General features: G+C 40.9%; 2 long non-coding RNA genes across 2 annotated transcripts in view; both read right to left on the bottom strand.

Moving 5' to 3' along the window:
• Nucleotides 1–24,597, bottom strand: part of LOC120404825 — a 74,990-nt gene that overhangs the window by 16,342 nt on the left and 34,051 nt on the right. The window lies entirely within an intron of this gene.
• The window catches only part of LOC120404826, an 11,708-nt gene continuing 455 nt past the window's right edge, over nucleotides 13,345–24,597 (bottom strand). The window contains exons 2-3 of the long non-coding RNA XR_005598202.1: nucleotides 15,949–15,989; nucleotides 13,345–13,411 (exon numbers count right to left, since the gene is read on the bottom strand). This is a non-coding gene — a long non-coding RNA (uncharacterized LOC120404826). The remainder of the gene's footprint in view (nucleotides 13,412–15,948; nucleotides 15,990–24,597) is intronic.

Below are 24,597 nucleotides of genomic sequence, written 5' to 3'. Positions count from 1 at the left end.
TAAGCTAAAATGATTTCTGAATACAAATACCATCTACTTCTTGTCCTTTTCAAAGAGTTAAGTAAACTAACTGTTTCAGATTAATACACTAGCTGTCTGCAAAAGCAAAAACCAAATGAGTGGTTAAAAATATTTCAAGTTTGAAAAATGCAAATTGTGTAATCCAAACAGGCAGCCATATGTCCACAATACACTTTTTTTTTTTTTGAAAATTTGTAAAGCTTTGCAACAGAGAAGTATATTTAAAGATACTGGTCTTATTTTTATTATGCTTGCAAAAGATAGACACAGACGTGGAATTTCAGTCATTTTATTGCCTACTTTATGCATTTTTATATTAACAAAGAGGCTATATTTTATTCATAATACTTGGTAATGAATATGTCATAAAATTCTATAATATAAATGCACTTTTCCAGCAGACCCTATTTACTGCAGCATCTTTCTGAAGGACTGTTTGAACTACAGACACAGAGCAGTTAATAGCATTCCTCCAGACTAGAAGTCCCCCAAACGTTAACATAAATTAGTTCATGAAATTCATGCTGCAAAGTTTGTCTAACCTTTAAGCAACTTTGCTCCGCTGATCACAGCATCAATAACAATGGGGGATATGAGGCCAAATCCAAGTGGTTAAACCCCTAACAGGAAAATATCAATTAATCTTTTTCAATAGAGTTGAAGTATGGGTAATCCTCTCATTAAATAGTTTGAACTTTTCTCCCAGTAAACAAAAGAGGGATAATGAGTGATGTGGTCTGACTTGTTTACATGGAGAATCTTCAAGAGGCTTAGGCTCAACTTCTCAACACAGGGTCCTTCTTAGTCACTTGTCACTAATTACCCTTTTTTAAAGGCATTTGTGTCAGTTCAGAAATTCTAAAAAGAAAATATTTTCTGGTTTTAAGCATGAGAATAATAAAAGTCAATATTTTAACTTCAATGTGCATTAATTTTATTGTTTAGAAATATGTCATTGAGGTAAATACCATTTGCTGATAAGCCTTAAAAAAGAATAGTCTCCAATAATAACTCAAGACAATGTAATAGTGTTCTTGTAAGTGTGTTGGACAATTACTTTTTTATTAGGGAAATCATGATTTACGTAAGCTTTCTGGATAATAAATTTAGGGCTGATCCTGCAGTAAATAAGAGTCTTGATTGAGTATAGACTACAGGGTCTGTCCATTAATATTTGAATATCTTTGAAGTAACCCAGTGAATATCCATTTGTATGCTTGGATTTTTATATAAAAACAACATAATGCACTCATTTCATTTACAAGTAATGAGGTTTTTATTTCTAAAGAGTGCCTCAAAAGGGAGAAAAATGAAGTTCATGCTACTATACATTAATATTTCTTAATAATTTAGAAATTCCAACTCATATCCCAGCAAAACCATGTCAGTAATTCCACACTCACTAGTTGCATTTGAAACAAGACATAGCACAAAAAAAATTAAAAGCAAACAAGTGACACAAAATTATTCCTTTAGCCATATTAAACTGGATACTTAACTATGGAAGGCTTGACATTTGAGGATAACAATGAGCCAACCCTGCCCTACCCCACTTATGTCCTGGGGCACAGAACATCTTAACAGCACCATTGAGATCCTACTGCATAGGGGAATAAGCTGTGGAAAGACCTTTGAACACTTACAGTGGCTCCCTCTCCCTCCTTACAGTTTGCTATAGTGTTAGGAAAGGTTAGGGGCTGGTGATTCATGGTGGTTACTCAGATCCACAGGCCAAAAACCCCAGTTGTTGGCACACAAGAGCAGGAGTTACTACTACAGTCCAGAGGGTGTGGTAGCAACTGCAGAGGACTTGTATTGTTATTCTACCAATTTAAGGAAGGATTCTATTCCCCCTGAACTCCACAGAGCTCCAGTGCACAAAGCCTATTTACCTGGGCTTTGGGTTTTGTGCCCCAAAATAATGTTTACATGTACATAGTGGCCTTCATCTCAAATCATCCTTAGTAGGAAAATTGTCTCATTGGAGCCTCACATTAGCATTTATCTTCAATATTCTGCTCTCCCTGCATATGCACTATTTCCATTGATTAACAGGCAGATCTGAAAGAACCTTAACTGGAAACTTTTGGTAGTAATTTCGTTCCTCACTGAACTTCAGCCATACACAGTTTAGGACAGGAAGAGAACAAAACTCTACAGGTCCTGACTGAATCTGTAAAGCAATATTAGATAAGCAGAATCGTATCATTTCCAGGTACAGCGGCCAACTCTGACTGAAGCTATTCAGGGAGATTTCCCCCCCTCAACATGACGTAACGTCATTTTCTTAAAATATCCTGTTAAAATCTCCCGGATTGCTTTCAATAATCACTGGTAGACTGGTGCCAATTCCGGGAGACTCCAGGCCAATCCTGGAGGGTTGGGAATCCTATTTCCAGGATGCTCTTTCAGAGGCAAAGTTGCTCCCACCCTCATTTTGAATCATTGTTTCATACAGTCTCAGAAGAAAGAGTGCTAACACTCAGTAACCAGTAACACCTCCTGCAGCTAGGTTTTTCCCTAAAGAATCTCTTTAAGGAATATAGGGTTCTTCCCTGCAAAGTACTGATCACTGGGCCCCAATCCAACAAAAGCACTTAAGTGCAATAACATCAATGGGGACAACTCACATGCTTAAAGTTAACCATGTGCTTAAGCACTTTGCTAGATTTGGCCAGAGTGCTCAGAACTTTGCAAGATTGATCCTTAGATACCACAGTAAGGAAGGGGTAAAGTCCTTTTAGGATTCAAGTAAAAAGGAAGGGGTAGAATGTCAGTGTTAGTATGAGCTGATGTCTGGGCTTCCCTCTACCTAGTATTCCCACATGAGGTCTTAGCAGAAGCATGATTTCAGTCAAACAAAGCACTACGCTCAGGGCCGGTGCTTCCATTAGGCCACCCTAGGCGGTCGTCTAGGGCGCCAGGATTCAGGGGGAGGCATTTTGTGCGCTCTCCACGTGAGCTTCCAGTTCTGCTCCTGTCACGCCACCGAAGAAGGACCTTCTGCCGACGTGCCGCGGAAAACAGCGGCAGGCAATTGAGCAGCTCAATGACTGCCACTGTCGCTTACGGCATTTCGGCAGAGGGTCCTTCTTAGGTGGCACGATGGGAGCAGAACCGGAAGCTCCCGTGCGCCCCGTGGGAAGCGCACAAAATGCTGCCCCCCGAATTCTGCCTAGGGCACCAGAAACCCTGGCACCGCTCCTGACTATGCTCTGATCAGCATCTAGTCAACAGACGGAGCACAAAACATTGTTTTAGTATATCCTACAAAAATAATTGATATTATTATTTTTCTAAAATGTGGATTACTGTTATAAAAGAAAAGGGTAGTTTGACTCCAAGCGATTTACCACACTTATTCTGCCATTTTTAATGTGGGAATGAGTTTGGGTCTAATATAACATCCTTTGCATTTTCCATTTTAAAATTATCATTATACTAATGGAAAAGAAAATGATCAGGAGAAACATCAGGCAACACATTTTTAAAGCAGAGTGAGTTCACACACAAAAAATTATTTGTGGCTACAAAACCCTGTATTTCCATGTTCAAATCTGGTGATTGTGTATTCAATTTCTCATTTAAATGCTTAGCTGTACATGCCAATGATGGCTTTTACAACTGCAATGTGCCTATATGTATTTTTGCAGGTTGTCCTATTGGAAAAAATTGGCCATAGCAATCTTGCTCAAAAATCTAATTACACCTTTATAGAACAAAAGTGGGAATATTTTTAAAATTCAGACAATCTCTTTTTGAAGATGGTTTGTTAGTTTCCATGAGTGGGGAGGGGTTAACCCATCTGGGAGTTCTGAAAAATCACCCTCTTCCACACCATTTTCAAAAGCCTCTCACTGTGTTACCTGTCCTTGCAGCTGAAGTTGGCCTGATTTCTTCTGGACTCCATCAGCACAACTCCTAAGGCGTGGCTAGAGGAATTATTATAGATTGATACAGAGCTCTCCTCCCTGTACCAGAGGCTGAGCACATGCTACCTTTATAGAAATTCTCAGGCTCAGTTCTGCCATGTGGTAGCCTGTTGCATATTCATTTGACTTCTGGGCTGGCTCACTTTGTCATTCTTACACTGACTTTATTATACTGGGTTAATTTGCTGGGGAACCTGAACTTTAATTTGTACACTTTGATGTGAGCACAATAAATCCATGACTTTAAAATACTCATGCATAAATTGGAAAAAAAATGAAGAAAAACTTTTTAGACATTGTCTTAAAATCATTTTTGCATCATCATAAACAAAGATAGAAACTCAGTAGCTGTTATATGAGATGGGGGGGGAGGGGCACAGGCACTGCTATAAAAAAAGCAAGTGTGATATTTGTCAACAGGGAAACCTTAATCTGAAACCCTCTATTTTCTGAAAGGGGGTGAAGTTTAGTGAAGTTTGGCTGATCAAACAGCTATCTAAAATGAGCTGCAGTCTTGCTTCTCTTCCTTCTCCCGTCTTCTTCAGTTAAACAGGAGCTCCTCTCCTTAAGGACGCTACATGACAAGAGCATTAGCCCTCTGGAGCTATCAAACACAGACCTCTAGGGCAGTGCAGTAGCTGCTGATGTGATCCAGAGTCCAGACTGAGGGATTAATTTTAACCTCACCAACCTCCTCCACAATAAACGTTGGTTACGTGAGATTTATGGGGGTTAAATAAAATTCATCTGTGAAGTGAGCAGAAGAGCTGGGAGCAGAGCACAAATTTTTGGCATCCCAATCCTATGTCTTAACTGTGAGACCATCACCCCTAGATGAGAGAATGTAGGGGTTTTGTATCCTGAAAGCAATATTTTAATGTTAATGTATAAACCTGAATTGTAAATAGGAATATTGTAATTGTTTTAAATAAATGTCATTTTAAATACTAATAACCCATTAACAAGCATTCAGTTTTGTATTTTTAAGATGTTAGTCATGATCCCAAAATGACATACCAGCTGCCTGTAGCCTGACACACTTCACCCTCTCGAGGTACTCACGTAACCTGTAGATCTCTTATAACAAAAAGCAACGAATTCTTTCTCCCATAATGTCAGATATATTGTTCATTTTCAGTGCAAGAGACTCACCAGCATTTGGTGTTCAAGTTTGAAAAAAAGAAATCAGACTAGATTTAAGAAGCTTAAATAAAAAGACTCATGCCAGCACAAAGCTAATGAGGGAGTGTTGGTTTAATGACTGCAGTGGAGGTGTCAGATGTCAGGATTCCTGAGTTCTCTTCATGCATCTGTCACTGACTTGCTGTCTCACCTTAAAGAAGTCAATTAACTTTTCCATTCACTCACCTATGAAATCAGTATAATAATATTACCATCACTGGAGAGCTTTGAGGCTTAATTAATTAAAAATTTAAAAAACTTGAAAGAAAGATATATTAGAATAAACTATTGTTACCGCTACTTAGGGTCAGATTTTCAAAGGGATTTTGGCACCTAAAATATACACAAGGTCCTTGTGGAATTTTCAAAAGCACTTAGGCACGTTAGGCACTTAATTCACATTGCACCTAACCTGCACTTTTGAAAATCCCACTGTTCGCCTATCTGCATCTTTAGGCACCTAAATATCTTTGAAAATCTGACTCTTAGACAGCTCCATTCTATGGGACAGAAATTTTGTTGTTCAAGGATGCGATTTTCAAATGTGTTTAAGTGACTTAGGAACACAAATCTTGTTGATTTTCAACAGGTCCTTTATTCCTAAGGCACTTATGCACTTTCAAAAAACCCATCCTTGAGCTGTATGAAATGTTCACATAGAAGGCACCTCTCCAATCAAAATAACTTTCCTGGCACATCACCAATGCACTGCAGATCAGTCTTAAAAAACTCCACTTGACCACATGAGTGGACCAAGTATTTTGTTAGGTCAGGTGAGTGGCATTTGACCCAGTTGCAAAATTACTGCTGTCAAGTTGTGTGAAAACAGCTGCTGCAATTAAGCCACCTGCAAGAGAGCTCCATTCATTATTCTTCAACCCAGCAGCACAAGAGGAACCCACGCATTTAAACTTAAATTACCATGGGGCCATTTACATACTATGGTGGTGGGCCTGGTATAAGAACCTAAATAGAAAAAAAAACTGCTGTTGAGTCTCTGCTGCTCTTGTCTCCAATGACTTAGCCTTAGGGAAGAAAAGAGCCAATCATTACTTCTACCTGGATTGACGTGGAGGAGAGCGAAGATCCTTGTAGCAAGTGGAGGATGAAAGATCTCAAGGCTGAGATTCAAGTGGCATAAGTGCTTTTCTGCCATAAATTTCCTATCTGACATTAGGCTAGTAATTTCCGTTCTCTGTTTCTTAATTCCACTTCTGTAAAATAGGGATCTTAATACTTACCTCTCTTATAGGTATGTTACAAGATTAAGTTTATTAATGCTTGAAAAATGCTTGAGATCCTCAGATGGAAAGTGCTAAAGAAATGCAATATATTATTACTGACTGGAGGTTAATGGCTGGTGTTTGGGGTGGCAGGGAGTTGTGAGCTTTTAGTTGGGAGGTAGTGAGATGGTTGTGGTGGTATTTTGATAAAGGTGGACTGGTAAGGTTAACCTGGGCTTGTTTTGCAAAGCTGTCCTGGAGGTTTGGGTCGCCTGTCCTCATCAATCCCCATTTTCTGACCATATGCTTCTCTTCCAGTATCTTCAGAAGTTCTGGGCATTGTGCAGCATTAACAGTCCATAATCTCTTGTGCAGTATTGGGATCCACTCTACTCTGAATCTATGTGGAATTCACTTACTCTGAGCCTTCCATGCTAGATATTATATAGAGGGCTACAGAGGGATTCTATAGAGCCACAGGCTGGCAGCAGGAATAGAAATGTTTCTTTTATTCCACTGCCCTATAGGGAGGGCTGGCGCTTTCTGAAGCTTTCGAACAGCAGTCCCTGCTAGGTAACCCCTTGAAATATATGCTGGGAGAGGAGGCACTCACACAATGTTCCTGGGAGACCCTGGAGTATAGTATACCCATACACATGAGACTGTAAAAGGATGCATCCACTGGGATTGTGTTGAAAATATGTAAAGTGATGGGTTCCTACGGCCCTGGTAGGGCTCTTCCTGGAATTTGGGCCCATGTAGGACAGCAAGCTGGCAAGGGCTGATCCACTGCCAACCCCCGCAAATAAAACCCCAAACATCATTTGGGAAACTAAAGCAGCTGATTGCAGCTTTAATTGATAATAGCCTTAAAGAACATGTATGGCCGAAGTAAAAGGAGAAACACATGGTAACTTACTGGAAGGGAGACGTAGCCCATCTTCAAATGACTTTATATCCCGCTAGGCAAAAATTATTATGGCTAAACAATATGCATATAAATACATAAAAATGTGAAGTGTTGATTTGGGCAAGATGAAGTTATATAACTTTTAAAAATACATGGAACTGTTTTAAATTGATCTAGGACTTTGTATAATAATAACAAGGCGTTGACACCTTATCTGACATATAACAGTGGTAATTAAGAAAAAACACACTGGCAAGCTTTGATCTCATGACAGAAAGAGAACTCCATCTTGCACTTTTACATAATTAGTGAAGTTTCTTCACCCTTATAATACATCACTGAATTGCATTACTCACTATCACTCTACCTCAGTTCCAGCAGCAATCCCAGCTCTTTGTCAGCCCACTGGCTGAGTCAGGAAATGGCAATGGAAAGCCAGGCTGCATGAGGAGTGTTCATAATCAGTGAGGGATTTTGGCAGTGAGGAGGAAAGTTAGGAAAGGACTTGTTACAGACAAACAACCAGCCCTATTTTCCTAGTCCCCCCATCCATTTGGCTCATGAAAAAGGAAGGAATACCCAACTACCCATCTGTTTTTTTCAGAGTTTAAAACTGTAAAAGCTACTCATATGTTTGTATTGTTTACTTATTGCCCAATAAATGCTATAACCCTTGCAATCGTTTAAATACAAGCTAACTTGCTATTGTTAGTTGACTCTGGGAGTCGGACATTCAGCTGCCCCTTTACATTCATTCAGCTTCTTCCCTTTTCATGCAAAAAAATATAACTAGAACAGACATTAATGACAGCTATGAGGCCACACATAAAAATCAATTTGAGGGGTTCATCCTCTTAATTGCCAGTAGATACTGGCCTACATTACAAAATTACCACATTTGGTACAATTTGGTATGACTGGACATTTCTGTCCCAGAGCTGCTCATAATTAGAATAAGAGGAGTGGCCAGGTCATGAATGAGATGTATTAGGAGTAGAGCTGGATGACATTTTTCATGTAAAACCTTTGGTCTGTGGGTGGAGTATTGGTTAGTAGTCTTGAATTGAGAGAAGATGTCTTGGAGACAAGACAAGTCATTGAAGAGGCTGGGAGGAAAATGAAGGGTGGCAGCAGAGAATTCAGTGGGACTCATATACAGATGATCATTTGCTTGGGGCCATCAGTGTATTGATCAGTTAGGTTAAGAGTGCACATTATGATGCTCATGACCTGAGTTCCAAGAGTTCAGCCCCAATATGCTTTGAAAATCTAGCCCTGTTCTCAGGGGCTAAGCTATTTTGAAAATCTGCTCCTCTGTGGGGAGCACAGCACCTATCCTCACTATACCTGGCTTTAAGGCTGTGCAAAAATATATCTAGAACTGCAAACAAATGAAGGTTTATTCAGGTTCCCAGTGGACTCATTAACATTAGCCCAGGTTCATGAAAGTTCCACCTACCTGGGCTGTTGTAGTGTAAGCGGCTGATAATGTAATCAAGACTTTCCACTCCTTCCTCATTGAATCCTCTGTGTTTCTCATCACCTCTAGGTCTCAAGGATGCTGTGCTGACTACTGATGTCGTCAGGGAAATATGGTGTCCTTAATCACCCCTCAACACCAGGAGATGGAGGAGCAGCCAGCCTGCACTTCTTGAAGGGGGGCAATGACCTCAGGGTACGGAAAGACGTTCAGGCACTTTAAAATGTTTAATAGGGGGGCTGGGATTAGAGGCTATGAAGTGATTGTGTGTGAATTTCATATAGTTTTGAATTCATAGGACCGGAACCTCCACATGGACCAAACCCTCAGATAACCCTTGTTTGTGAAAGCAATATAACTCAGCCCTGGCGCATTCAACTTTCTTAATCAGAGCTGCAGATGAATACTTCATCTTCATAATACTTGCATAAACATAGCAAAACTTAGCAGCAGGAACCCAAAGTGTCATTAGGCCAAACGTAACAACAGAAAATGTCACTTACCTGCCATTGGCAACCAAGGCCTGGTCTACACTATGGGGTTAGGCCCAATTTAGCCGCGTTAGGTCAATTTAAAAACCACAACCAACCCCTTCAGTTGACCTAAAGGGCTCTTAAAATCAACTTCTGTACTCCTCCCCGGTGAGGGGAGTAGCGCTAAAATTGACTTTGCTGGGTCAAATTTGAGGTAGTGAGGACACAAATCAATGGTATTGGCTTCCAGGAGCTATCCCAGAGTACTCCATTGTGACCGCTCTGGACAGCGCTTTGAATTCCGATGCACTAGCCAGGTACACAGGAAAAGCTCCGGGAACTTTTGAATTTCATTTCCTGTTTGGTCAGTGCAGCAAAGTCAGCAGCGCTGGTGACCATGCAGTCCCCCCAGAATTGTAGAGCGTAGAATGTTTCTACGGTCCCCCTATCATCTCTGTCCCTGAGGTTATCGCAGATTAGAAGGTGAAAAAAACACACTCGCAATTACATGTTTTCCAAGCTCATGCAGTCCTCCTGCATTGATAGGGCACAGCTTAATGCATGGAGGCATTCAGTGGCAGAGGCCAGGAAAGGACATGATGAAGCGTCTGTTGGGGGAGCAAATGGACATGATGATGAAGCATCTGTTGGAGCTGCAAGAAAGCCAACACGAGCACAGACCCACCGCTGCATCCACTGTATAACTGCCTACTCTCATTCCCATGTTCCATAGCCTCCCCACCCAGACACCCAAGAATGCGGGGGGAGGCTCTGGACACCCAAGCACTCCACTGCAGAGGATGGCCAAAGCACCAGAAGGCTGTCATTCAAACAATTTGATTTTTAGTGTGGCTACAATAAGTAATGTGGCCTTGTCCCTCCCACCTCCCCAACCCCACCCGGGCTACTTTGTCTGCTATCTCATTTGTTTTTAATTAATAAAGAAATAATGCATGGTTTCAAAACAATAGTTACTTTATTTCAAAGGGGGAGGGTGGTTGGCTTACAGGGAATTAAAATGAACAAAGGGGTGGGTTTGCATCAAGGAGAAACACACACAACTGAAGCCTGGCCAGTCATGAAACTGGTTTTCAAAGTGTCTCTGATGTGCAGCATGCCTTGCTGTGCTCTTCTAATTGCCCTGGTGTCTGGCACAAAATGATTCTCTGCCGTTGCTTTCATGGAGGGAGAGATGACGAAATGTACCCCAAACCACCTGTGACAATGTTTTTTGTCCTATCAGGCATTGGGAGCTTAACCCAGAATTCCAATGGGCAGCGGAGACTGTGGGAACTGTGGGATAGCTACCCACAGTGCACTGCTCCGTAAGTCGATGCTAGGCATGGTAGTGAGGACGCACTCCACCAACTTAATGCGCTTAGTGTGGACATACGCAATCGACTGTATAAAATCAATGTCTAAAAATCAACTTCTATAAAATCAACCTAATTTCGTAGTGTAGACATACCCTAAGTTTGTTTTTTGGGCTGCATCCCATAGCCACAAGGAGAGGTAAACTTTACCTTTTCAGCTTAATGAGTAAATGGTATACGGTTAGGGGATAGAAGAGGAACAGACAAAGGGATTCTGAGTTCTGGCCTGATTTTGCCCTTTTTTAAAATAATTTGTTCTTGGTTTTATTCAATGTGATGTCATAAAGTGTGAGTGGATGATACATGGACTGGCCTTGGTAATTTGCCTTGGCATTGCAGAACATTCATGCTAGTCTCATGGGCTCTGAGTCATTTGCCCTTGGCACTGCAGTGTTCAACCTGGTCTTACAGACCCTGGTACTTTGTCATCTTGCTTTGTGTCTAATTAATCATTCCCATGTTATGAACTGGCCCATTGGTAGAGGAGGCAGTGCCGTTCCTTCCTTACCACCTCCTGTGTTGGAGGGAGCATGGTGAGCTGCAATTGCTCAATGTCTACCCCATCCTCTTGCCATCTCACCACGAGGGCAGAGGAGAAGGAGAAACAGCTACTCTCGTTGCTGGCTAGCAAACACCCCAGGCACTCTGAATGGGAAGCAGGCTAGGTAACTCCATTGCCAGGTCCTAGGCAGGGGAAGACTTATCACAGAGCCCCTCGGGAGGAGGGAGATGGATAATGAGCCTGAGACCTTCCTGTCGTGCAGAGAGAAAAAGACCCATGCATGGTAAGCAGGGGTGGGGGATGTGAGCTCAGTTTTGCTCAGAGAAATGTAATGGGTAGACACAGGACCCGTGGTGCTGCTGGAGAAGGGAGCACAGGAGTATAACTGCAGGATTAGAGGGGAAAGAGGATCAATTTGCAGGGGTTTGAGGGAGGAAACAAAGGACCAGTGGGCTAGTTGAGTCCAGGAAGAGTCAGATTATCTGCCTTATGTGTGGATGGGGGTGTGCTTATAGGAAAATCAATTGTCTGAGTGGATGTCTCCAAGTTTGGTTTGGTCTGTGGGGTGGAATATTGGCTAGTAGTCTTGATTTGGCAGAGGATGCCTTGGAGACAAGACAAGTCACTGGGGAGGCTGGGAGGAAAATGAAGGGTAACAGAGATTTGAGTCAGAGGCTGTTGGGGGTATGTACAAAGGATCTTTTGCTTGGGGTCATCAGTGTATTGATGAGTTAGGTTAAGAGAGCACATTGATAGTGCTGAGAAGTCAGAAGGTAGACTAATGTAGGTAAAGATGGACAGATGCAGTCAAGCACAACACAAGAGGGCAGAAAATTGATTGGCTGGGCAGTAAACAAGGGAGGGGAATCATTTTCTGAGGGAACAAAGGACTCATTAGGGTAAAAAATTTCTTGGCAAGGCTTGTGTGCATAGTAGGGGAAGAGGAGAAATGAGGGACAAGAACTGGATGGATTGATGCGACTGGGGGCAGCAGACAATCGACTGGAAACCAAGGATAGATGGGGGTGGGCTGATAGCCGGGGGAGAACGAAAAAAAGCAGAAGAAAAAGATGGAATTGTTATTTGTTGTTAGAGTTTGTTTGCCTAAAATCTTCTCAAATGCATGAATTTTCACACGATGTTTCACAATTGGCTGACAGATGGCCTCCATTTAAATCTGTACTGCAGCCTCACTCTTGTTTGCCTTGTTATGGGGCCCATAGAATATTGTAAATGTAAATTCCACCAAGACAGATTTATGTTATGCCAGACATGGTCATATTAATAAAGAAGTCCCATGACTGTGGTCCCAATCCAACATGCTCTCTGTTGCCAGAAAGCCAGGTAATTTCATCCCATTGATTTCAATGGGAGTTTCACCATGAAAGGGCAGGACTATGTTCAAAATTTCTAGCCTTTCTGTATAATCGCTATACATGCAATATCCTTCTGCTGCACTAGTTTTCAGCCTTATATTTCTTGATCCAAATTCTGCCCTCAGTTATGGCCATTCATTTAGCTGCACAAGTAGAAGTGAGAGCAGAATTTGGTCCCTGAAGTCTGAAGAGCGGAATAGCACATATTATGTGCCTCCAGTTAGTTCTGAAGAAGATCAATTGGTCCCAAAAGGACACGTTCACATGAGCAAACAAAAAAAAATCAAATAGAATCTACACTTTTGTTGTGTAAATCCAAAATCATTTTTTTCTCTAATTCAAACTTTGATTTCTATGATCCTTGGTCTTGTAGGTCACTAGAAATGAGACCACTAGTAGGGTAATATAGTAACATATTTTATTTAGGAATCTCAAAGTGCAATATAAACTTTAATTAAACCTTGCCGCCTTCAGTGAAGTAGTTAATTAGCATCATGCCATTTTAAAGGTGGGTAAATGGAGAGGTTAAATGATTTGTCCAAGATCACACAGCAAATGAGTGACAGACCTGAGAGTTTTGACTTCCAGACTTCTGCACCAACCACTAGACACTATATGCATGAGAGAACGAAATGATGTATTATATATGGCCTTAATTCTTAGTTGGGTTTTCTATTTGGAGGTTAATATGAGTAATTCTGTGTCCTTTTCATTGGGTCTTTTTTATGTCCTTTGTCCTCCCTGTTCTTTGACAAGCTCAAAAAAGAACAATGACAATAAAACTGATGAAAGCTAAGACTTTTATTTAAGTATTAATTGAAGAGATAAGCAAACTCCTCCAATCTGCAAGAACAACTGTAGTACAGTGCATGGGCAAATTTTATGGCATCAGGTGTATTAGAGATTAGTGCTTACATGAAAGTATACAACTGAGAGAACCTGCAAGGAGACAGAATGTTATATAAAATACTACCTTAAATATATGTAAGATTTATTCATAGCATATGCCGTTTACATATAATTCCTAATAAACATATTTCATCAAAAGTTAATATGTCCCAGTGGTATAATTACATAAAATAGGTGTGTAATCGATCAACTGTAGAGGAAAGAAAGGAAAAACACAAAGGAGAGAAAAAAATCACACAACTAAGCACAAGCCAACTTGGTTTCTAATGTGTAAAATATGCCATCCTTTTGTAAGCAGTTAAATATTAGCAATAAGATATATTTCTCTAATTACAAGTGCCTTTAGATGCTGAAGTGAATTTTGATGGAATCAGTGATCATTTTGTTTGATTCACAAAGTTACAGTCCCATAGCTTAGGAAAAATGTTCATAGTTCTAACCATCCACCCTAACCACATCTGAAATCGTAATGAGCATGTTGCTCCAATAATATCGACTCAATCAGATCATATGGTGAAACATTTCCAGACATATTGATAAATCCATTGATTCTCCCCATTCTTGTAGTCACTGGACTATAGAAGAAAGGATCAGTAGCCATTTGACCTTCATTGTGTATTAAATAAACACCAGATGGCAAGGATTCATTCAGTAAATCTATTCTTTCTTCTTCATAGTCATGTTCACACTGTTGCTTCCCACTGAGTCTTTATCTTTGTTTGTCATGGTGCCAAAGCTGCCTCTATAGCACCTTTCATGCATCACAGCTTTCAAATCTTGTCCCATTAGTTTCATTTTGTTTCTATCATAAATAATCTACTACTTTCTCATACACTCTTTCATTACCTAATAATGTTCAGTCTTTGTACAAAAGGGTAAAGTATTAAAAGGTTAGTGGGTACAGTTTGCCCACATAGAATATAGTCTGTGTGCTGCTATTTATTGAAGAGAAAAATGTAATCCACAGGTAATAATTCAAGAACTCTGAAGAGCACCAACAACTTCAAGAAATAGCATAATGTTAATGTTGTGTTTAAAATTAAAAAAAATGTTTGTATTTGAAGCATGAGTCTATCTAGAAAGAAGCTAATGCCACAAAATGAGCTCTAAGGGTGAATTTTTAAGGCACAAATAGCAGTTAGGTGCATGGGAGTTAGGAATCTAGCTGTCATTTGTACTTTTTAGACTCTATCCCCTAGATCTATATTTTGACAACCAGGCGTTCAGAAGTATTCGGTGCATCATAAGGATAGGAGCTATTTGCATCCAAATTCTGATTTCTAAAACACTCAAAGTTCAGGATTGGCGTTTAGTTTAGTTCAAATATGTGAAACCTTGAGACTATACCAGTAGCGCTATCATTTAGCTAATGGCTAGGGAATATGCCATCACAAATATATTATACTTCTATATTCAGATGTTGAGTTTGAGTCCTTAATGTTAAAAAAGGGTTAACAGATCAGGATAATGTGAAACCAGTTGGTCTTCCCTCCTCTTTTACCATGCTTGAGAGTTATAAGGACATTTGCCAGTCATTTACGCCAAATTTTTAACTCATGTTGATAACTAAGTGGCAGTTGCAGATGAGTTATTTTTATGATGCAATTTCTGAGTGGAAAATACCTCAGCTCTAACGGCCAAAGAGCACGGCTGTTTGCTTTTAGTATTATACTAATACAAACAGAACTAAATGAAATTTGTATAGTTATTGAAAACATATTGGCACAGCTCTGTTTACAAACTGGGGCTCTCCTAAGGGTCTAATGCCATGATTTCCAGTCCTACACTTCTATGATTCTATGTCATCAAGATATTAAGTTCCAAAAATTAGGTGCTGCAGTGCAGGTGCCTTGAAGTGCGAAGAAGGCACAGGGAATATCCCCCCACTTGGTTGCTTCTGTTGTAGTAGTCAACAGAGGGAATTAAAAATGTTATTAAGAAATGTTTAAAAATAGATGATACAGAGTGTTGAAAATTCAGTTATTAGTCATCGGGGGTACCATACAGAGTATAGGGGGATGTTAGTATTTTGATACTGGATAGCGCATAACACATACAGTCTGCAGTATCCCCAATGGGAGGGTTTAAGGTGGAAGAATCAAGGTACAGTCAGCAAGCAGTGAATACTGCCAGCAGCATACAATGCTCCACAAATGGCATCTCTAAGTGAGATGGGATGTGGCCCAGTAGTTTGCAGCAGGAATGCTTTGCCAGATGGAGAAATTGCATCAACACACCTTTTCTAAAGGGGCAGCAAAAATGACAAGTGATCACTCCCTTGTCCCATTGCCAGTGCACCTGGAAGTATTATGAAACACAAGTTGACTTTAACCCAAAAGAATTCAGATGAAAAACAAAATCTGTGTTGGCTAGGGGAAAAGGACTTTTTCCCTCTCCACCCATTCTCTCCTCTGGTTTGATCCTACATACAAGTCAACCTTACACAGAGAGATGAAAGAGTGGCCAGCTTGCATGGTTCATCATATTACATCTACCCTATTACCAAGGTGACCTAGTTGTGTGATTACCCATCTCATCTATCCAAGTAGTCTGACTGGTCAATTCACCTGGGTTAGTCTATTTGTCATCCTCAGCAAAGCCAATCCTCCTGATTAAGGCAAGAAATAACAGAATTAAATTTGAGACATCACAATCATTCCCATAGAAACTGTATTGCAATATTGTAAACAAAAGGGTTTAAATCTCTTCTGTTTCAAGCCAAAAAGGAAGCTGAGTTCAGAGAGAGGGTAACTAGCAAGGAAGTCACCTCCTGAGCACCTTCCCATAGCCAGAAGTGGTCCCACTGTGCCTTGCCTTTGTTTTCCTTCCTCAAGGTCCTTTGGGACCCCTGCCCCCAGTATCTCTTGTGGCTGCTCTCTCCCCTCCTTTGGGCTAGTTTAATAATTGAAACAGTTCTTTTTAAAATCCCACAAATAAAGCCCAGAGATTCATACTCAGCTCTGGCTCTTCCACCAGATATGGAACAATTCTATTATCTCAATCTATTCTTTACAGAACCACCACTCCCACTCCTTTCTATCTGGAGCTCAGTCTTCTGGCTTCCTTCTCCTGTTCTGAGGGAGAAGGCAGTATATGTACTGCCCTCCTTTGGAGAGCTCCTCATGACTGGCTGAAAGAGATGGTAGTCCTGCCCCTCCCTACACTAAAGGGCTTCTAATCCTGGGCTCTTAAAAGGGACAGTGTCCTGGATTTTTCCCATCCAACTATTAATTCCCTGGGACTGCTTCCTCTCTTCCAACTTTGGCCTTTTCCTGCACTTTTGTTCATTCCAGTGTTCCTGGAATGGGGTCTTCTGGCTTCCTCTAGACTTAAAGGGCCACTATGCCCCATTACATGGAGAAATAACTCAGACATAAATATCTTCAGTATTAGCATGGGAAAAGCTATGAGCAGCATAAATAGATATTTATTAACTGTTTTTTCCCCAAAGTTTGCTCCACAGTATAAGTTCCTCATTAGAGATTTAAAAGAAAAATCTATGATGATCCCTGTCTTATTGTATATACATTTTCAACAAACTTCGCAGGCTTTTCTTTAATGTTGTCTACAGTAACAAAACCTAAGTTCATTAGACTCTGGGCTAAATGCAACAAAATAAAATGAAATACTTTATTTAGAGAAGTGCCAACTGCTGCTCCATATTTTTTAATATGTATGTTTTCTTTGGGAGACCTGACTAGAGAGACACACAGGTTTTGTTCTCTCCCAAGCTCTAACATGCGGAGCTAGCGATACAGCAGTTTGTTCTGTTTATTGTGACCTCTGTGATGATTACTAGTTCTAAATCTGTTTACTCTCAAGGGGAGTGATTTTAGTCATTCTGCTTACATTTTATTTTTAAATCACTAACATTGATACCCTGTACTTAAAACAGCTCATTTTTTTCCTAGGGACAGTCTTTCTCAGATGATATTTAGCTTGTACAAAGTTTCCCATATCAATAGCAACATAAAATCATATTTTAATTTCACCTTTGAGTTTAGCTATTATGATAATTGCAAACAGTGAGTATCATTGCTGGGTTGGGGTAATTTCCTATCCTTAGATCTCAGAGCAAAAATATTTGCTGGAGGAGGAATGATGTCACTTTAAACCTGCTATTTATCTCCAAGCACTGCAAAAGGCAGCGTATAACCCCCTCATGTGTAAAAATAAAACTGATATCACCTTAAGTTTATATTTCACCACTTTTAAAAAGTAGTGAAGAATATGCCACAATATGTCTTGTTCTAGCAGCTGAAAAATTATGCTATGACTAAATGACATCATTCTGCCTCCCACAGAATTTTTTGGCTCTGAGAGCTCAGAGAGCAGATGAAATTAACAGGAAATGTCACTGTCACACAGAAAGCAGGAAAAATGCTAACATCTCCTGAGTTTCTTGAGCATTACCTTGACAGGTTTGAGTCAGTAACCATAAAATATCTCATAAGAATATAGAAGATGAAATATACCCTTCTGCAGAGGGTCAGCACAAAGTCTATGCATTACCTACGTCTTCAAAATAGGGTTTAAGTTGGATCAAACTGATGTATAGGACTTGTTTGGGCTCTATTCACAGGTGGATGCAAAGGTGCCTCTATGCTGGCTTTCCACCTCCCTTGTTCTGGAGGCCAGCCAGTGGCTGAATTGTTCCCTGGTACAAGTTACAATAGTCACAGGGATGATTTAACTTTAATCAGCTGGAACTATACTCCAGGGACCAATTTGCCAGACCAGGATCACCTTTTATTGACATACCTACCATCCCTCCTCCCAAAATGCATCCTACTGTAGTAGAGGGAGAAAGAGAAGTGTGTGACATAAAGCTGGGACTTCTCAGCTGCCCATAAGGCAGGTTTTAGGTTCTCATGTGCTACTCTGGTAGAATCAAGGAACTTTAGCAGACTAAGGATCTGGCCTAGTAGCTTCAATATCTTTCTAGCAATATGGAATAAAAGGTGTTAGCTGCATTTTAAAACTAGAAAATGAAGCTAGCTAACTTGTTTCAATTTCTTTTATTATTTGTATTATAGTTGTACTTGTAGGTGCTATAAGGGCAAATTGTAAGATATTCTCTTCCCCTGATAACTTACAGACTAGGTTTCAGATAGGACAAAATAAATTGACAAGAAAAACCAGAGGATAGCAGAAGGTGGGAGACTTGGTAACAAAATTTACTGAAATTGAGGTCTCAGCTCACCACATGCCTATCCAATGCCATATGGACATAGTTTTAATGTTATGGCTCACTAGTTTAGTTATGTCTTGGTTGGATTGCTGGCTGGGTGTTTTGCCTCCAGGCTTGCTGACTAGTTGACCTTCTATGATAGATATAGGATGAATAATAAACGAAATGTACAGTTGATTACAGTAGGTTTTGAGGAGGAATTTAGGAGGATAACATGCTGGGGTTTGAATTCTGACAGGGTTTATTTGGGAGCCCACAAAAGAACTGAATTTAAAGCACGGAGAGCCAGTGCTGAAGACCCTAGTGAGGACAAACAGACTGTTAATTTATTGGGTTCTTTAATACCCTGGAAGAGGTTCATTTGGACTTTGTGAATTGGCTGGAGGGCCAGGTTACTGAAGACTTCGCACGGTCAGCCTGCAGGGCATGTCAGGGACCAGAAAAGGCCAGAAGTACTGCACCCAGCCACAAGGAGGCACTCAAGAGGTGAGTGCTCCTTTACAGGGAAGCACTCTGAAAGAACAATCAGAGATGTAGGAGGAGACAAAATTTTAAGACTGAGACTGAGGATGAAAATGGAGTAGAGGACCTGGCATTTGGCCAGGAAAAAGTCATTTGGGACTTCAATGACAGCAGTTTCAGTGGAGTACAAGTGGCAATAACCAGAGAACATTCTGTGGTACAATTCTCATTATGGCTCACTAGTTTAGTGATGTCTTGGTCGGATTGCTGGAAAGATGTCTTGCCTCCAGGCTTGCTGACCAGTTCACCTTCTATGGTAGAGAGAAATAGGTGAATAATAAGCAAAATGTATGATTAAAATAATTGTTAAAATGATATTTTTTTTCCTTAATTTTATATTTACATGAGCTTTTAGAAATGGGAGCAGCTGTCTTCTTGTTGGCAGGTTTTCTTGCAGACATGGTGGGATCATTAAAGGGAGAGCGAGAATGCAACACAAATAAAATATTAATATTTTTTTCTTAAATAATCCCTATTCTACCCTAAGAACTAGAATTTACTGAGAATGTTATAACTCCTTATTTGTTATGTCTCACTACTTTGGTTCAGTCCTGATTCGCTGGGGCTCTCACTTCCCAGTCTTGCTGACTGATGGATTCTTGATGGGGGAGAGGAATATGAAGTTTCAGAAATGGTAAATTAGGGAAAAGTTGTAGATTAGTTTCCTCCACTGATAATTAATGAAGAAAGCCTAATATTTTCAATGTGGCTGCTTGCTTTTTCTTTTCTATTTTAGCACACACTTAAGAGAACTCCTTTCTTCTATTTCTAGCCCACATGCTGCTACTTCATTCCCCGCCTTTGTATTGTTTCTAGGTTATACAGATTATGGACTTGATTCTCAAACAGTTTCTAGGTTGCTAATTTGGACTCTGCATTTGTGCATCATTTAAAAAAATGAGCAAGTACTAGGTGGGATAATTAGTAGAGAGGCTTCCAGGACTTTAGGTCCCACAATAGGAGCCTGATTGAGATTATGTGCTCTGTAAAGCATAGTGGTGAAGGAGGAAATCAAAGATGTCACTGAGAAGGAGAACACTGAGGGCTTATTGAAAGGGTACATAAAGTGAAAGGAGTTTATGAGACTGATAGATGGTCATGTGGAAGGAAAGGAAGCTGCAGCCTTCTTGAAAGGTCAGATGGAGAAGGCAAAAATCTGAGCCTCTTGAAGGATTACATAGAAGAAAGGCCATTGGAGAGTTATACAAAGGGCAGCCTTACCAAGAGAAGTTGTGATTTTATCAGAGGGTCACCTGAAATTAATTCTGATAGGCGAAGCTGAAGGCCTTCTTGAAGTTTATGTAACAGGAAGGTAGGGCCAACAACCTATTGGATGGTCACAGACTAAGTGATGACCTTGTTGAGAACTGGGAAGAAGCAGCAGATGAGGATGAGCAGAGATCTTTATATGAAGCCAACATAAAATTGGGTTGAGGTCAAATAATGGTTAAAAGTTCAAGCAAGCACTTACATTTTCTGAACCAATTCATTCACCAAAAACATCTCTCAGAATGCAATAGGCTAGTATTCCAGAATGGCCTTTGTTAAACCATACCCTCACACACAAAAAAGTACATTTGCTCTGATGATAATAGTCTGCCTAAAACATCATGCAAAAAGCCTTGGATATTAAAATATAAACTGTGTATAGTGACTAATGCATTAACAGTTAGCAATGGAATATAATTAAGTAAAATAGCAATGAGACATACCATGAGAGAAGTGAATTGATGGCATTCCCTGCTCCAAGTACAAAATCAATTTAGAAATGTGTTCAAGCAATCAAAAATATTTTCATTTGGTATAGCACTCTTTACTTGGGGTTTCTTTGATTTGCTTTTTTTAAAAGATGTACCTTCTTTGATGATGCAGAGGTCCTGACATGCAAGCCAACATCATGCTCTTTGCAAGCAATATTTAGAAATCTGTGGCCCTTTTTTGTCATTATATGTTGTGGCATCATATTCATTTTTACTTTCCTGATATAAGTCATGTCTAATCTAGGAAAAACGGTGTGATTTGTAATGTGTGTTAGCTAACGTGTTATTTTAACATGGGTTAAAATCCTAGTATAGATAAGGCAAGTATAGTTTTACAAGGTGTAAACTCGTAAAGGTAATCCCTAGTGGGGAGACCAGTGTTTACCTGGACTACACAGCATGTTAAAACTACATCTTGCCTCATCTATACTGGTATTTTTACACCTATTAAAATAACACATATTAGCTAATACAGGTTGATTAATACACTAGACACATATAAAAACATACCTTTTTCCCTAGAGATGACAAGCCCTAAGTGTGCAATGCTGGTGCTCAATCCAGTGTGTCAGGGCTTATCTACACTTAAAATGCTACAGCAGCATAGTTGTGCTGCTTCAGCTATGCCTCAATAGTGCTTCATTGTAGACACTACCTATACCGGCATAGGTAATCCACCTTCCTGAAAGACAGTAGGTAGGTATATGGAAGAATTCTTCCATTAACCTAGCACTGTCTACAACACAGGGACTTAGGTCAGTTTAACAACACCACACCACTGACTGATGTAGTTAAACTGACCTAATTTTCTAGTATAGACCAGGCCTCAGTGAAAGGGCTTTGAATGGGAAATTAGAAGATTACTTTTACTCTTTTGGGCAGATGTGGAGTATTTCTGTAGCCAGGCTATAGCTATTAAGAGTCTATGGACTGCAGTAGTGGCCATAGCCCACTGACCCGCACACCCTCACCTTTGCGTATAACTTGTGATCAATGGGTATGCATAGATCACAAGACCATTGGTCCTGTCCCTGCCGTTCCCCATCAGCCTGCCAACAACCCCCACTCAAGACTCCTCTTCCAATTGAGACCTCATGAGCCAAACTATACAACATGAAAGAAGTTCCAGAATCCTCCTATATGTTGTTATCATCTAATATTTGTATTACCACAGCACTTAGAGGCCCTAATCATGGACCAAGTCCCAGGGGCGGCTCTAGACATTTCGCCACCCCAAGCACGGCGGCATGCCACGGGGGGTGCTCTGCCAGTCGCCGGTCCCGCGGCTCCGGTGGACCTCCCACAGGCGTGCCTGCGGAGAGTCTGCTGGTCCCGCCTGCAGGAGGTCCACTGGAGCCGCGGGACCAGTGGACCCTCTGCAGGCATGCCGCCGAAGGCAGCCTGCCTGCCGCCCTCCCGGTGACCGGCAGAGCACCCCCCATGGCTTCCCGCCCCAAGCACGCGCTTGGTGTGCTGGGGCCTGGAGCCACCCCTGCCAGGTCCCCATTGTGCTAGGTGCTGTACAAACAGAACAAAAAGATGATCCCTGTCGCAAAGAGCTTACAATCTATAAGACTAGAGAAACAGATGGATACAGGCAGATGGACAAGTACAAGAAAACAATGAGACAATATTAGTCAGCTAGACAGGCTGTAGTCTCAGCACACCAGCAGCTTAACTATTGTTAAGTGTTTTATAGGCATCATGGCAAAGAAATTTTAAGGAGGGATTTGAAGGAGGATTATGAGGTAACTTTGCAGATGTTTACAGGGAGCATCTCCCAACCGGAAGGGGCAGCATAGGAGAAAGCATGAAGATTCTTGTTTGAATATTCAACAAGTGAACAATGGAGGGTGGCATAGTGGGCTGATTGGAGGCAGGAGTCAATATTTCAATGGCAAATGAAAGATGATAGGTATGGTGGGGAATAGGCTGCGAAAGGCCTCAAAAATGAAGTGAAGCAGCTGATATTTGATGTGATACAGAAGGGGGAACCAATGGAAGGATGCAAAGAGAGGGGTGACATGGCTGAAGTGACGGACTAGGAGAATGAGCATTACATAAGTATTATGAATAGATCTGAGAGTGACAAGATTGCATTTCTTGAGGCCAGAGACAAGGATGTTGCACAAATCAAGTAAGAAATGAGAGTCTGGACGAGCGTTTTAGCTGTGTGGCAGAATAAAAATATTCTTAGAAATTATATGCAATCAGAATCTGCAAGATTAAGACAGGACCTAGACAGAGGCCTGAATTGATTATGGGCCTGAGTGGCAGGCAGGGTGGTGGTATCATCCACTATGATCAAGAAGGGGAGTGGGGAGTGGTTCGGAGGGGAACATTAGGAGCTCTGTTTTAGCTCTGTGAGCTGATGGCTAGACATCCATGAGGAGATGTTAGACAGACAGGCCAAGATTTTAAATTAGAGAGTAGCAAGGTAAATCTGAGTTGTCCGCATAGAGCTGGTGGTTGACTTTGTGTTTGCATAGGAGATTACTCAGAGTTAAGATGTAAAAGGTGAAGAGAAGATGACCAAGGACAGAGCCCTGCAGAACCTCCAGAGAAAGAGAGTGAGAGTGATTAGAAAGGTTGGAGGCAAACCAGAAGAGAACAGAAGCTAAGGGAGAGCAATATTTCCAAGAAGAGCATGGTCCACCATGCTGAAGATGGCTGACAAGTCAGGAAAGCTGAGGATGGAGTAATGGTTCTGAGCCTGGGCAAGGAAGAGTTCATTGGAGGTCATTAGGACTGCCTCCTACACCGCAGAGCAGAAACACAATAATTCAGCTGTGATTTGGGCCTTTCCCACAGCCATGGGTATTCAAGCAAAGCAATCTTTCCATTCTTAATGTACATATCCCCAAACATTGATTGCGTCTTTTGACAGTGGGTGTCTGTCCAGTGGTAAAGGTGGATAGAAAAGTGAAGCAAAAGCACCAATTTTTATAAAATATGAGTGGAAGTTGCAAAATTCTGTTCAAACCAGTCTAATATATTGAGTGATGATGTAAGAAGGTGAAAACCACTTTACCATCCATACACATTTGGGACAGGGACAGTGCACACTAGTGCCTTTAGATCCCTGAGAATAATCATGTATAGAATATTGTAATTTAATGAAGGCTGGATGAATGTCACAGGGGTTACTGATTATATTCCTCTCTAGTAGAACCCTTACAAAGAAAATAAGCCCTAGTATTTGTTTCAACTCATGAAGAATTTCCTGTAGTTCAAGCGATAGGTGGCCTTTCATTTTAGATAAAAAAGTCCTGAGAGGTTTCTTTGCTGATGATCATGAAGTCTGTACAATTATGGAATCATTACATGCCCATAGTGATAATTGAGGAATCAACACAGGTCCAGATACTGAGCTGCATCTGAAGAACATTTAACTCATCATGCATTCAGGGACCCTCAGTCTGCGCTAGGCAGGTCCCCTGGCACAACCTAGAGCAGCCAGAGAGGAATTCTAAGTTGTGATAGTTGCAAACAGCACCAGCCGGCCAGCACAGCATGGATTGCACAGGTTGGTGATACCTCTTATCCCCCAATTTGGCCTTCTGTGCTGGCGGAAGGCTCTGGTGGTGTCACACTACTAGAAGATTGCCTCACACTAGGTAGATCTCTTGTGTCTGAATATTTCAGCTTTAGGACAGTTTTGTGTTATACCCCCAGGGAATCTGGGCCATTTTCTTTGACCTTTGCTGGGCTGTTGTAGAGCAGCACTGCCTTTGTTCAAGGCA

Source organism: Mauremys reevesii, linkage group 4 (genome assembly GCF_016161935.1).
Source record: "Mauremys reevesii isolate NIE-2019 linkage group 4, ASM1616193v1, whole genome shotgun sequence".
Taxonomy (NCBI): domain Eukaryota; kingdom Metazoa; phylum Chordata; order Testudines; family Geoemydidae; genus Mauremys; species Mauremys reevesii.
Note: the sequence above shows the minus strand (reverse complement) of the source record. Positions and strands in the feature narration are given on the sequence as shown.